This window comes from Corvus brachyrhynchos, unplaced genomic scaffold (genome assembly GCF_000691975.1).
Source record: "Corvus brachyrhynchos isolate BGI_N302 unplaced genomic scaffold, ASM69197v1 scaffold239, whole genome shotgun sequence".
In the NCBI taxonomy this organism is placed as follows: Eukaryota; Metazoa; Chordata; class Aves; order Passeriformes; family Corvidae; genus Corvus; species Corvus brachyrhynchos.
The window spans coordinates 8656924-8669281 of NW_008246057.1; the positions used below are offsets into that span (position 1 = coordinate 8656924).

At 37.9% G+C, this 12358-nt stretch overlaps 1 long non-coding RNA gene across 2 annotated transcripts in view; it reads right to left on the bottom strand.

Moving 5' to 3' along the window:
- The window catches only part of LOC108449563, a 21006-nt gene extending 11431 nt beyond the window's left edge, over positions 1 to 9575 (bottom strand). For both annotated transcript variants that reach the window (XR_001865779.1, XR_001865778.1), the window contains exons 1-3: positions 9467 to 9575; positions 7881 to 7976; positions 4636 to 4710 (exon numbers count right to left, since the gene is read on the bottom strand). This is a non-coding gene — a long non-coding RNA (uncharacterized LOC108449563). The remainder of the gene's footprint in view (positions 1 to 4635; positions 4711 to 7880; positions 7977 to 9466) is intronic.
- Positions 9576 to 12358: the final 2783 nt, after the last annotated feature.

Consider the following 12358-nt stretch of genomic DNA (forward strand, 5'->3'; position numbering starts at 1 on the left):
AACCACAGAAATTAAAGTGGCCACCTAAAAATGAACACAATCAGCTATAGCTAACAAGGGAAGACTACAAACTCAGGGTAGAGAAGAGAGAAACTGCAATCTTCCTTCAAGAATTACTTGTGGAAATTGCTAAATTTGATGAATTGGGAAGACAGCAAAATGTGTTCCTTTCCTTTGAAGGCACAGAATTGTTGACACCTCAGTGTCAGGGACAGCACTTTCTTGCTGAGCCAAGTCTCTATTCCATCTGACCAGATGCAAAAAAGGCAGCAACAAATGTTGCTGCATTGAATCAGCCCCAAAGGACATCAAAGCCCAAGCACTGAGACCAAGGGAAAGCAAGGAGTCCAACTGTCTGACCTTGCAGGCAATTTACCAAATCAGAAGCTATAAACAGGCTAATTCTGATAAAATCGCGTGCATAAACATATCCTCCCAAGCAGCTGACACACATCCCTCACTGATGTTTTTGTTCATCTCAGATGTTATTCACACAGTGCAATTTGATACCTGTTTGGGCAAGCAGCCGGCATAAAGCCAGTAGTCAGGGAAAAAAAGGACTCAGTATAATGTACAATTAATGTATACGCTGGGCAGTTATGTAATTTGAAGTATACATCTGCCTGTGTCTATTTGTAAGGTGTTTTTCTTTTCTTTAACTCTGTTACAATGTCTATTAAGAGCAATGTACTTGATTACTGTGAAGTAAATGTGATAAGTACTGCGATAAGTGTGAGATTCACCCATTCAGAGGTCAAAATAAACAATAGTAATTTTATAGCCTGACCTCTTGTATGTTCACAGAAATGGAAGAATCAGGGACAATAAGACCTGTTCTTGGCCCAGGTCAGACAGTACTTTCTAGTTCTGTTACTGGCCTTACCCTGGCATCCCTGCTCTTTTCCACTTAGTTATTTTATCCACATTTTGAGCTTTATCACCTGTGTAAAAATAAAATAACCTGGCATAGAAGTCACAAAGAGGGAGCCAACATGATTGTTAAGGGTGAGGGTGTAAAAGGGCAGTGTAAGCAGTAGGGATACTAAAGAAAAGAACTCACTGGGACTTCAGTACCTTAAATAAACAACCTATGTTATTATTGTCTCCCTTCATCCCTGCAGTTCTTTACCACAATGTTGATGACTGCTGCCACACCTGAGGAAGTATCAGTGATGATTTATCTTTCACAATTTAGATATTTGTAGCTAAATAAATTTAACTTTATTATTTTCAGAGCTAAGTCCCTTTTCTTGGAAGAATACCCCTGTCTTCGGTAAAACTGCTCTCACTATAACCTTCCCTTAAGACTGTTTTTGAGCTAATATTAAGTCCATTTCACCCTTTAGCACACCACACAAAGAGACAGAAGAAATGTTCACTCCAATTCAAGAAATTGAAGAATTCTGAAATCTAACCTGCAAACAACCTTTCCACTTTCACAGCTAAATGTTACAACTACCCTTTATTTCTTGACAGCCTGCATTCTTGGGTCCCAGGTGTAAATACTCTGGAAATCTGAAATACAAGGCTTTCAACTGTATGCTGAAAGCTGTAAATATCAGGCACAATTTCCTTTTATTTTAATGAGTGTGTTGTCATGGAAACTTTGCAATGGACTCTGGGCTTCATACTCAAAACTCTTGAGGTTTCTGGCAGTTCCCTGATGGGTCCTGTCAACTGCTCTTTCACAGGAAGTGATAATAAAAATTCACTTTCCTGTTCAGTGAACCTTGAATGAACTGAAGGAGAACAACCTCAAATCCACTTGCTTCCTCTCACTCCGAATTTCATATGCATGACTGATAGTATGCTACTTAACCCTTTCAGTAAGTTTGTAAACAGCTGGGATAAGTAACAGTTAAAACTCTCTCTCGTTTCATGACCTTGAAATTAATTCTATTTTTACATGAAACAAGTCTTAAACCTGACTTCTTAAACATTTATAAATGCTGACCTCTAAGTGAAGGTGGAGAGTAAAAACAAAAAAGCCTCAACAGTTTTAAGCAGAATACTTTTTTCTTTCCAGATTTATTTTCTGTTTTAGAACATTTTAAAGTAATGGCATAATGAGGATAATATCCTGTTTTCTGATTTTTAATATATTTTACTCTGTAAATGTCTTATACAGGTATGTCACATTAGTGAGTGAAAGACAATAAAAACCCTTAAGCATCATTTTCCAGTCCACAATTATGTATTTTTCAGCAAGGTTCCTACATTCAGAAAGTTCTCCTGCTGTAAAATACCTTACCATTATGAAACTACCATTTGAGAACTATTCCCTCAAGACTTCTGCTTTTGCTGCTGAGGGAAGATTCCAGAAACCTGTCCTGAACATGATCATCAAAATGCCTCCAGTTAATCAGGCATTTATGCTTCTATGCTGCTGTTGATCCATTTGCTCTTGGTTTTCATATTTCCCAATTTCACAGCTGTCACATTTCAATGCATTGACTGTATATTAAACTAACTTGTGCCTCCCATGGCTGACTTTAGGTGCATCTGCAAGGCAAAGAACTGCTTGAAGCAGGTGATACTAGGTGTTGGCTTGCATTATTGAGTTTCAGTAACAACTTCGGGAAAATATTGCAATTCTAGCATCTCTGGCATATGTCCAGCCTCCCTGGAAGGTGAGTGACACCAACACATAGCACATTAGCTGCTGTGCCCTCATTGTCAGGTCTCCACTTCAGTGTACAGTCAGTTTCTTAGGTTAAGAAATCATTAATCTTTTTACCCGAATGTTGGTTTCATTGAGAGGAACCTCAAAAACATGCCAGCAAGTAAACAAAATCCCCCAGCAGTTCTAGCTGCCTGTCCACCAATATAATAAACAGGACAGAAAGTAGAATTGTTCACTCATTTCTGTAAATTCTACAAAATACTACTTAATTCTGCTGGGAAGTTTTATGTGATTAAAAAATTTAGAAACCACTGCTTCAACCATTTAGAAGGGATCAGATGACAAAAGGAGGAAGGAAAATGAAGAGGTATTAGTTGTCACTGACAACTCATAAGCAGTGCTTACAGGTCATGTTCATATAGGTAGAACATTAAATGGGCTCAGATCTAGTGCTGGTTTTTCTTGTTCATTTACATAAGAAATCAGGATGACCACATCTGTACACACTTATATGAAGTACATGTAAAATGGAAAAAAAAAACCATATACACATTATTTTAAGGAATTTCATTTTCAGAGAGATATAGCAGATTTGCAACCTGAAACATTGCTGATCAAGAGGAAGAAATAAAGTAGTGACACAAAATTATGAGTTACAGAAAGCTGATGTGGAGGTGCAGCAGAAGCCTCTAGTCTTGGTGAAGCCCACTGGAGGATTGAATACCAACAGAAAAAGATCTGGTAGAGAGAAGCTTAGTTAAGATTCCATCAATAGAAAGATGAAAGAAATATTTAAAATTAATAGTTCACCAGTAGATGTGTGCATTTTTCTCTATGCAAATTTTGAGTACCAAGATTGCCTGCAATTCCAAAAGGTGTTTGCTAGATAACCCATCACTATTATTCTTGAAGGCAGATTCAGAGGAAATACTAGGGGTTTGTGTGGGCAGCAATAACTACATGAATTGGTCTCTTCTGATGTTAAAGTCCAAGGAAGTAATTATGATTGTGTGAATGGCAAAATCTCCAAATCCCTTCTCCAATCCACAGCACCAACACGGAGATAAAAATTCATGCTGAACTGGCCAATAAACTGCTGGATTAAGGTTCACCATTATCACTTCCTTTGAGCAAGTGTGATTTTGCAGCAGGTGCTTTTGTCTTTAGTATTGTCTCAAAATATATTAATGCCTAATTGATTTCAGTCCAGACACAGTGACAGCCCACAGAATTGTTTCTCTAGATGGGTGTAGACCTTTCCTAGGTCAATAGCAAACACTAACTCAATGCCTCACTTTGTCTAGGAAGAGTATGATATTGCCCTAAAAACACCTAACTAGAAAATACACAAAAGCACAAAAAGAAATTCAACCACAAAATTCACATGATAAATATGCACACAGTTTAACATTTCTACTTAGGATTTCCATACTGACCACTAGCAGAAATTCTTTTCACTTAGAAAAACTATTCAAACAATGATCAGCTGCACTGAATGAATAATTTCTGGTTTCAGATACTCTCTTTCTAGAACACTACCATTTTAAAGCTTGTGTTTGCCATTTGACAGTGCAGCCCTTTCTTCATGCGAAACTTCTTTGAGATGGAGGAAGAATTTGCATTTTGCCTTTACACATTTTGAGTATTTCCACTGACTTCAACTGGCCTTGAAATCAATGGAGCTGTCACATACATAAGTCATCACAGTGTCAGCCAGACCTTTAAACAGCAACCACCATGTCTAGCTATGTCTGCAGAAGAATTCAGTCATTTACATATGGCACTTTTGAACCCACAGATGCCATACTCTCATCAGAGGCTTGAAGAAGGGTGGGAAGAGAAAGTAAACCATCATATATGTCAGACTGGCCCACTATGAAATTTAGCCTGCTTTCTGTTTCTTCTAATGAACAGCATTATAATGAAGTTATTAGTAAGCTTAAAGATGGTTCAAATTAGTATCAGTCTTGTAATAAAACAGCATAGAAAATATAGAAAACATGGACCCTTACTTCTTTGTGATCATACATCTCAGACACTTGTCCTTCAAAGCGTTTATATGGTAGTTTCACAATGTCATCAGGATTCTGCCACATGCGTGAAAACAAAACAATTGTTACGGCAACATGCTGAGACAGTATTTATAGTGTTTCACACAAACAAACAGGTTAACAAACAATAGGAAGAAAACGGACATTAAATTACCTGAAATCAACTGAAAAGCCAAACATATAACGGAGGGGAAAATTATGCCACTAAAATTTGCTCATGATATGTTTCTCTGCCAGTTATTACTTAAGTGGCTCTATTTTCTGCATAAATATATGCAATATGCATTGTTTAAAAATTGTTTCAAACATCCGGTTTTATTTTCAATATTTACAGAGAGAGACTGAGAGAAGAATGGGTGGCTAAATTCATATAAGGCAAGACAAAGCTATTTCGTTATGGTAAAGGGCATCATAACAGTAACACATAAAAACCAAGACAGACAGGTAGAAGAATAGTTATAAAAATCATTCTGACACTAGTTAACATCACTCTGAAGAATTATGCAATTAAGCCTTGCAAAATAAAAGGAAAATATATTTATGTTCATTCACACACAAGTGTTTTGAGCAAATGAAAAGTAAAAAAACCCTCAGCAATTAACAGGGTGATTAGAATATTATAAACTGGTGGCTATACCACCTACTAGATGAATTCCTTATCTCGTTAGTTAGGTGATAGAAGGGAATAAAAACCTATTTTGCCACACACATGTAATCTGATTACATGGAATTAGTATGGCATATTCTGGACAAGGATTTTACATTACTGAAATCTGAAAAAGAATTCAAAAAGCTATCTAATTGGAAAACACATTATATAAAATTTGGATGCTTTGAAATAGGGATGGATAACTTGGATATGATCCAATATAAATTCTGAGCCTGGGGTTTTACGTTTTGAAATCTACATCATCATCTTTTAAACAAACAAAAATAGACAGAAAACAGCAGAAATGATGCATGCATATGTCCACTGGCCATACAAGTTATATATCTTGCGGTAGTTTTTAGGCAAACACAAATAACTTTAGTTAAATGAAGAAGTTTTGCTTTTTACAGCTATACAGAAATTTAGAAAGATGGTATCAGATCTTGAATTCTTTATGTATGCATTTTAAGCTACATTTATTCAATGCTGCCACATTCACTGCACTTAGAATTTACACTGCATGATGCTGTTTGGCATGGAGGAATACCCTTGGTGCAGGAACTCCTGTGTGCAGCTGCAGTGAGAGATGCAGGCTGAGCTCTGGGGGCAGAAGCCTAGGCCTGAGCACAGGCTTTCTCACCCTTGCACTGTAAGGGTATAAAAGCCCATGGGGGTTCCTTTGTTCAGGGCCCCTTCTCAAAGTCACCCAGCTCAAGCTGTTATTTTGTTATTTAGTTATTGCACAATGACTAAATCGTTTTAGATTCAATCATCTGAGACTCTGCTCTGGGAAACCTAGGGTGGAGCCAGTAAGGAGACCTGGTCTGAGTATGTATGGGGTGTGTAGGTGCAAAGGGGGTTTGATCCCATACTACTGCCTTGAAGCAGTGCAAGAGTGACTACCAGAGTGGATGATTGGACAGGGAAGGTTCCTTTACATTAGAAGAATAGATCTCAGGATCCTTTATATGACCTGAATGATTTAAACAACACATATGAATGGAAGACCTGTGCTGCCACTTTTGGTTGTCACGACTGGACACAAATGTATCGCATTCAGGCACGGCAGCTCATCTAAGATAGTAATTTAAACACAAATTCCCCTCCCAGGAATTGAGGCAAATCTTGATCTTAAATGTTTGTACTTGACAGTTGGCCTGATGCTGGCTAATAACTAACTTTAACTAAAACTCACGCTACTTTAACATTGCCAGTTTTGTATAACCAGATTGGAAGAGCAAGAAGTTCCCTGTGTGCATCCCTGTCCCAGCTTCTTGTGTGTGTGCCCTCACACCATTTCCGGGCACAGCTGAGCTGACACAATTCTTTGTGGGGCTTCACTGTCACCAAGATCACTGAACTCACCTGGTTTGAAAATAAAATGGTTTTTTATTATAATACCCCTTGGGGTATCTTTGACCTGCATCGCTTCATTGTTTCAGTCAAGACCCCAACGTCATGAAAGCTCATGTTAGCACAGCAGAGATGAAGAGGTTGGAAATGCATTAAACTGCTGTCGTCATGGAAGCTGACATACTGTGAAACTACAATTTGAGGAGATCAGCATAGGGTATTTTCCCATATGAAACTGATATTGTACCACATTAAATATTCTGAATCTCCAGCAAAACTACATTTTTTGCCATTGTAGCCAATGGGAACCAGATTTGCACTGCCCATAGCAAACAACTGGTAATAAACTGCAAAACAAAAAGCCCCTAATTTTAAAAAGTTAAGTGAAATACATTGAAGATCCCTTCTTACAGGGAAAAAAAAATGTTTAATATAAATTTTAATTTTTTCCAGGATTTCTTTTAAAAACTTCTAATTCAAATCATTAGCATATGACTGAAAGTGTCAATCATCCTATAGATTTCTTTATACCGATGGGGATCAAAAAGTATACCAAGCATTGCAGAAAGTAAACATGAATTTAATCCTAATTTAGGGTCCTTAATTCTCATTTAAGGTGTTTTACTATATTCTATAAGACTAATGGAAAAATCTGACCTGGGAATCGACTAAAAAGTCAGGAAAGATAAGGATATACTTAAGGCTGGTCAGAATGCTTGTTTCAAATGTCTTGTCAAACCAGCATGATTTCTCAGCTGTTCATTGTGAAGTGCCTGACGAAGGTTTTTTCCATTCAGTTTTTTATTTCCATCTGCCTCTGCATTGCATAACATAAGCTGTCAGGAGTATTGGGGTTTAACTCTGTACTGCATAACACACTTTTCCTTTAGAAAAAAAGGTCTATACTAAATAAGCAAGATGTACATTGAACAGATTATGAATTGGCCATGGGCAGCTTTCAGTGTGGGAACTCAGTTTAATGGTGATCAGTACTCTACATTATTGAGCACCTCTGTCATTGATCAGGAATTAAACATAGTATTGATTCCAGTGTATTTTGCAAAGTCATTCAGAAAGAATGGATAATTAGTGGACCAAGACAATCACATAAAGTTTTCCTGCATTGCTTAGTAAATTCACAGAATTAATTTAAACACCACTGAACGCGAAGTAAAAAATCTAGAAAGATGCAGACTATACTTACAGAATGATGGACTATATCCTGGAAAGCTGAGATTCGGCTGGGAAGTGCTGGATGAGAAATTTGATATTCATTCTCAGTGGTTTGCATAACAGTCTACTGCAATGGCAAAAAAAAAGCATGCTTATAACACTGCAGAATCAGTTAAGGCTAGCATTCTCTTATTGTTATGTTTTAAAAATGACATTGACTAATCATTCAGAAAACAAGCCATAAATATATTTAAAGGTGGAAAGAAATGTCTGTGAGAGGCTGTAACAAGTCCTTCTGTTTACTTTATAAAAATGCAGACAGAAAGGGGATTTGAATGTATTGTATAAAACCTTCCTGTGGAGAAATTCTCTGAAGAGTGTCTAATCCAGTGGCAAAAAACTGAAACCAGACAAATTCAAATGAGAAATTATGAGCACTCTTCTGAAATTGGCAGGGATAAGTTAATGGAGGAAACTATCAAGAGAAAACATTTATTCCCTAACTGTTGATGTGTCTGGATGGAAAGTTTGACTCAAAAAAGCAAGTTATAGATCAGCATCATCCCTGATTCAGCCCAGAGCATGCCCTACTGGATGAAATCTCTCCATCTGACATATCAAGGTAAAATGCATGATCTAGTGTTTCCTTTTTGCTTTAAACTGTTAAAATGCCTGCTCTCAGTGCCTGAGGGCTTTTACATCACCCAACCACAAAAATCTATTGTCCTGTGGTAACTGAACTGCTATTTTTAACATTGTTTTCAGTGTTACGCTTAAAAAGGTACAGGTCTTAAATCATTTTTCAGTAAAAAGAAACATCTGAAGCCTCTTATATTGGAGATCAGAGATTGTTGGTAGACAAAAGAAAGGCACTGGTCCATTATCAGGCTTATATTTTCATTATATTCTCTGATTTAGAAGACCTCTACATATTATTCTTAAAAGACATGACATTATAACCTCAGTTTTTCATTAATAAAACTGTATAGCTTCAAATAATAGCATGGTTTTCCCATGTAGTTGTCTGGAATAGACTCCTCTTGCCTTAGTGCGAGGGAATTTTCACACATATATATATATATATATATATCTATGTAACTCTAATCTGTCATGCCCTTTCCAGTACTATTTTTTTTTTTTTTTGTAATGTTTAAGATTTTCCTAAAAGGACAGTACTTCTAGAAAGTAATGTTCGTGTCATATTTAACAACTTAAGTATGGTATACTTTAAATAGTACAAGTACACAAATGTGTGATTTAAAACAGCTATATTGTAAAGCCAAGGCCTTTAACACTCGTGATCTAGATACCAACTGTCATTAAAATACCACTCAAATGGTACTCAAATTAGCCTCAGAAAGATTTTGGGCTGCACCATGACTCAAGACCTGAAGCCTTGCCATGTCTGGATTTGGGTTCGTGGCTCTGGTCCTGGAATCCACCTCACAAAGACTCTACAACACACACTGGAAGGGTTTTCAGCCACTGGGAGCTGGTAGAAGGGGGTTTTTCCCCTCGCATGCCGACACAAAGAAGCCCGGAGGTCAACGCTGAAACCCCTCTGGAAGGCGGCACTCAGTGCCCAGCACACAATGAAAACGGGGCAGAGCTCCTCACCCAAAGGGGCTGCATCCTTCTGTCACTGTTCTGCAGGCACGCAGGCGAAGGCAAAGAAGAAAAGAGAGAGGACTCTCCGTATGTGTTCCACGCAGGTTAATTCCCGTGAAATGACAGGGACGAAGAGACCAACTGGTGGGAGGGTCCAGGGATCTTATACTGGGTACAGAATAGGTGGGGAAAGGGATCTCAGCCAATGGGATAGAGACAAGCAGGTGGGGTTGACAGGAAGGGAACCAATGGGAACAACACATAGGAGGGACTCAGGGAAGGATCCAATGGGGCGTCGAGGAACAAAGAACTTTCTAGAACTAATACATATTAAAGAAGGGAAATGAATATACATAACTTCATACATAAAACTAGGAGACAAAATATTAACCAATCAGGGGAAAACATGCAAAAGCTAGAACAAGGGAATCATGGGTTCTCACCATGACTGAAGTTACGTGCTGGACTTGGGTTGCTGACCACCACAGCTGGTTGTCTGAGTTCTTCTCAGGAGACAGAGTATCCACCTGCACCGCTACAACACACCATGAAGACTGAGGTGGGACACAAGCTGGGAACAGGACCACCACAGCTAGTGCAAAGAGCAGAGGATCAAGCTGGTCAGAAAAATTACTGAAGAGTATCACCAATGCGATTCTGCCTGTCCCCTGAAGTTTTCCTTACATACTAGACTGGGCTTTCTGTCTGACTGCCTTTCTTGAACATGAGTCTTCTAGCCCATCATCAGGCAGGGGATGACCAGCTCCCTTCTCACTGTTAGGTGTCCAAGGGGAAGCTGGGGGAGGTGGCACTGCTTGCCTCTTGAACTGAAAGGTTCAATGCCACTCACCACTGGCATCACTGCAGAAAGAAATGCAAGACTTCAGATAGGATTCAGGGGCACAAAAGGAGATGACTGGCACCTCCTAATTCAGAATCCACCAGGCAGGAAAAGACCTTGATCAAGAGGGCTGAACTAGATGATCATATGTCTAGAAATATAAATCTTGGCATGAAGTACAAGATATTTTGGACAGGCACTACAGCAAATTCTTACTTGAGGGTTCTTAGACTACACAGGCCTTATGGTATTAAATTGGAGATCTCATATATCTTGAATAAATGTATTGTTATTATAGCTGCGTCCCAACTTGCCACATTCTCTCTTTTAGGTATATTGCTTAGTTTCAGCTGTAGTCTAAGCCAGAGCTCTTTCCAAAATCTAGTTACACCTCTCCACATTGTTCCAGTAAGAATTCAGACTGGGTAATGTGCATTGACAGACAAGATTTCTGGCATTCTTTCCTCCCTTGTATTGTCAAAAAGGCAAATGAGATACAGGAGAAGGGCCAGGGCATGCCAAGGTCCATTCACACTTCAAATAATCATACCACAGAGTGTCTGTGATGTCCCTAAGGCCTTCCCTTCCTCTTTTTTCTCCTAGATGGTGATGAGGAAAACAGATTTTGAAAAAACCTGGAAGTGTGAATTCACACACGGGATAAATGCTTTTATATCCCTTTAAGCAAAGCAGATTGACAGCTTACTCAAAAAGAAGCGCTTCTAAACACAATGCTTCATTAACCAGCTAAAATGAAAACTTCTTTCTGCAAATAAAGTGGCATCTTCTTGAGAATTATATCCTAGGAAAATGCTGCAGCTGACATTGTGCAAAAGTGACAAAATATTTTGCCTGACAAAATCTTGATAACATTTCATTTTATGTTTCAGAGATTTATACTCATGGATTCATATTTTCAAGGCCAGAAGGCCCCATTAGATGCCTTGCATGAAACACATCTTTGAATTAGAAATCCTTATTCTTGTACAGTTTTCAACAATTTCTGTTCTACCTAACACTTATCTTTCAAAGATGTGTCGAGTCTTGAGCTGAAGAACTGGGGATGTTATTTCATTTCTTTTATGTTTTAAAATTTGCTTTGAAATACTTGCAACCAATTTCTTACCTTGAAACTTCAGTAATTTTTATGGATACTTGGAATATTTAAAATACTTGGGAAAAAACTGAACAGATTAAATATTTACTGAAAGAGCAGCTAATTTTTAAAAGCTGAAGGGTTAGTGGCAAAGATGAAAATTGGAAAATTTCATTTTTGCAAAGCAGAAAGTGCATAAATATATATAGAGAGTGTACTTGGATTAAAACCATTTGCACATCCAGTCAGACTTGGGGAGTTTGCTTCACTTTTCTGCAGATATTTTTAAATGAAGACTGATAATTGATGTAGTTTGTCAGACAGAGCCACCTTAATCCACTGGGTGTGCAAAATTACATAGCCCTTCAGATTCCCAGTTGCAGGTACACACCAAAGTCTAATACGTGCCTTCCTTGGTGATATCTTAAATTAGTCTAAGGTGACACTACAAACTCAATCCCTTAACTGCATAAAGAGTTTTACCGCTGCAAGTACAGCACTGAGTTTGTTTCCTTCAAATTTTCATCTTTACATGGAAAATTAGTCAAGCATATACTTGTTTTTGCCACGTAGGCATAAAACTTTATGTACATAAAGCAAGGATGCAACTGAATAGCAACCAAACTAAACTTGTGAACTGAATCCGGATCATGAAGAAAACTGTAATGAAACTTCTACAGACCAACAGTTAGAGTAGATGCAGCTAAAGATTTTTTTTTAGCAGTTAAAATATGCAAGTATAATTTCGAGATTCTCTTTAATTTTTCCTCTGACATTAATCTGACGAAATACTCAAATGCTTAATTGATGTGATAATGTAATTCATATCTCTTTGTCTGTGGGTTAGGTTTAATGTAACAAAGGAATGCTAACAATTCCAGAAATGTTTTGGATAGCTTCCTTACTGGTCTTAATTGGTGGCTTTAAATGGGACAATAAAGGAAAGGTTTACAATAGCTGCTTT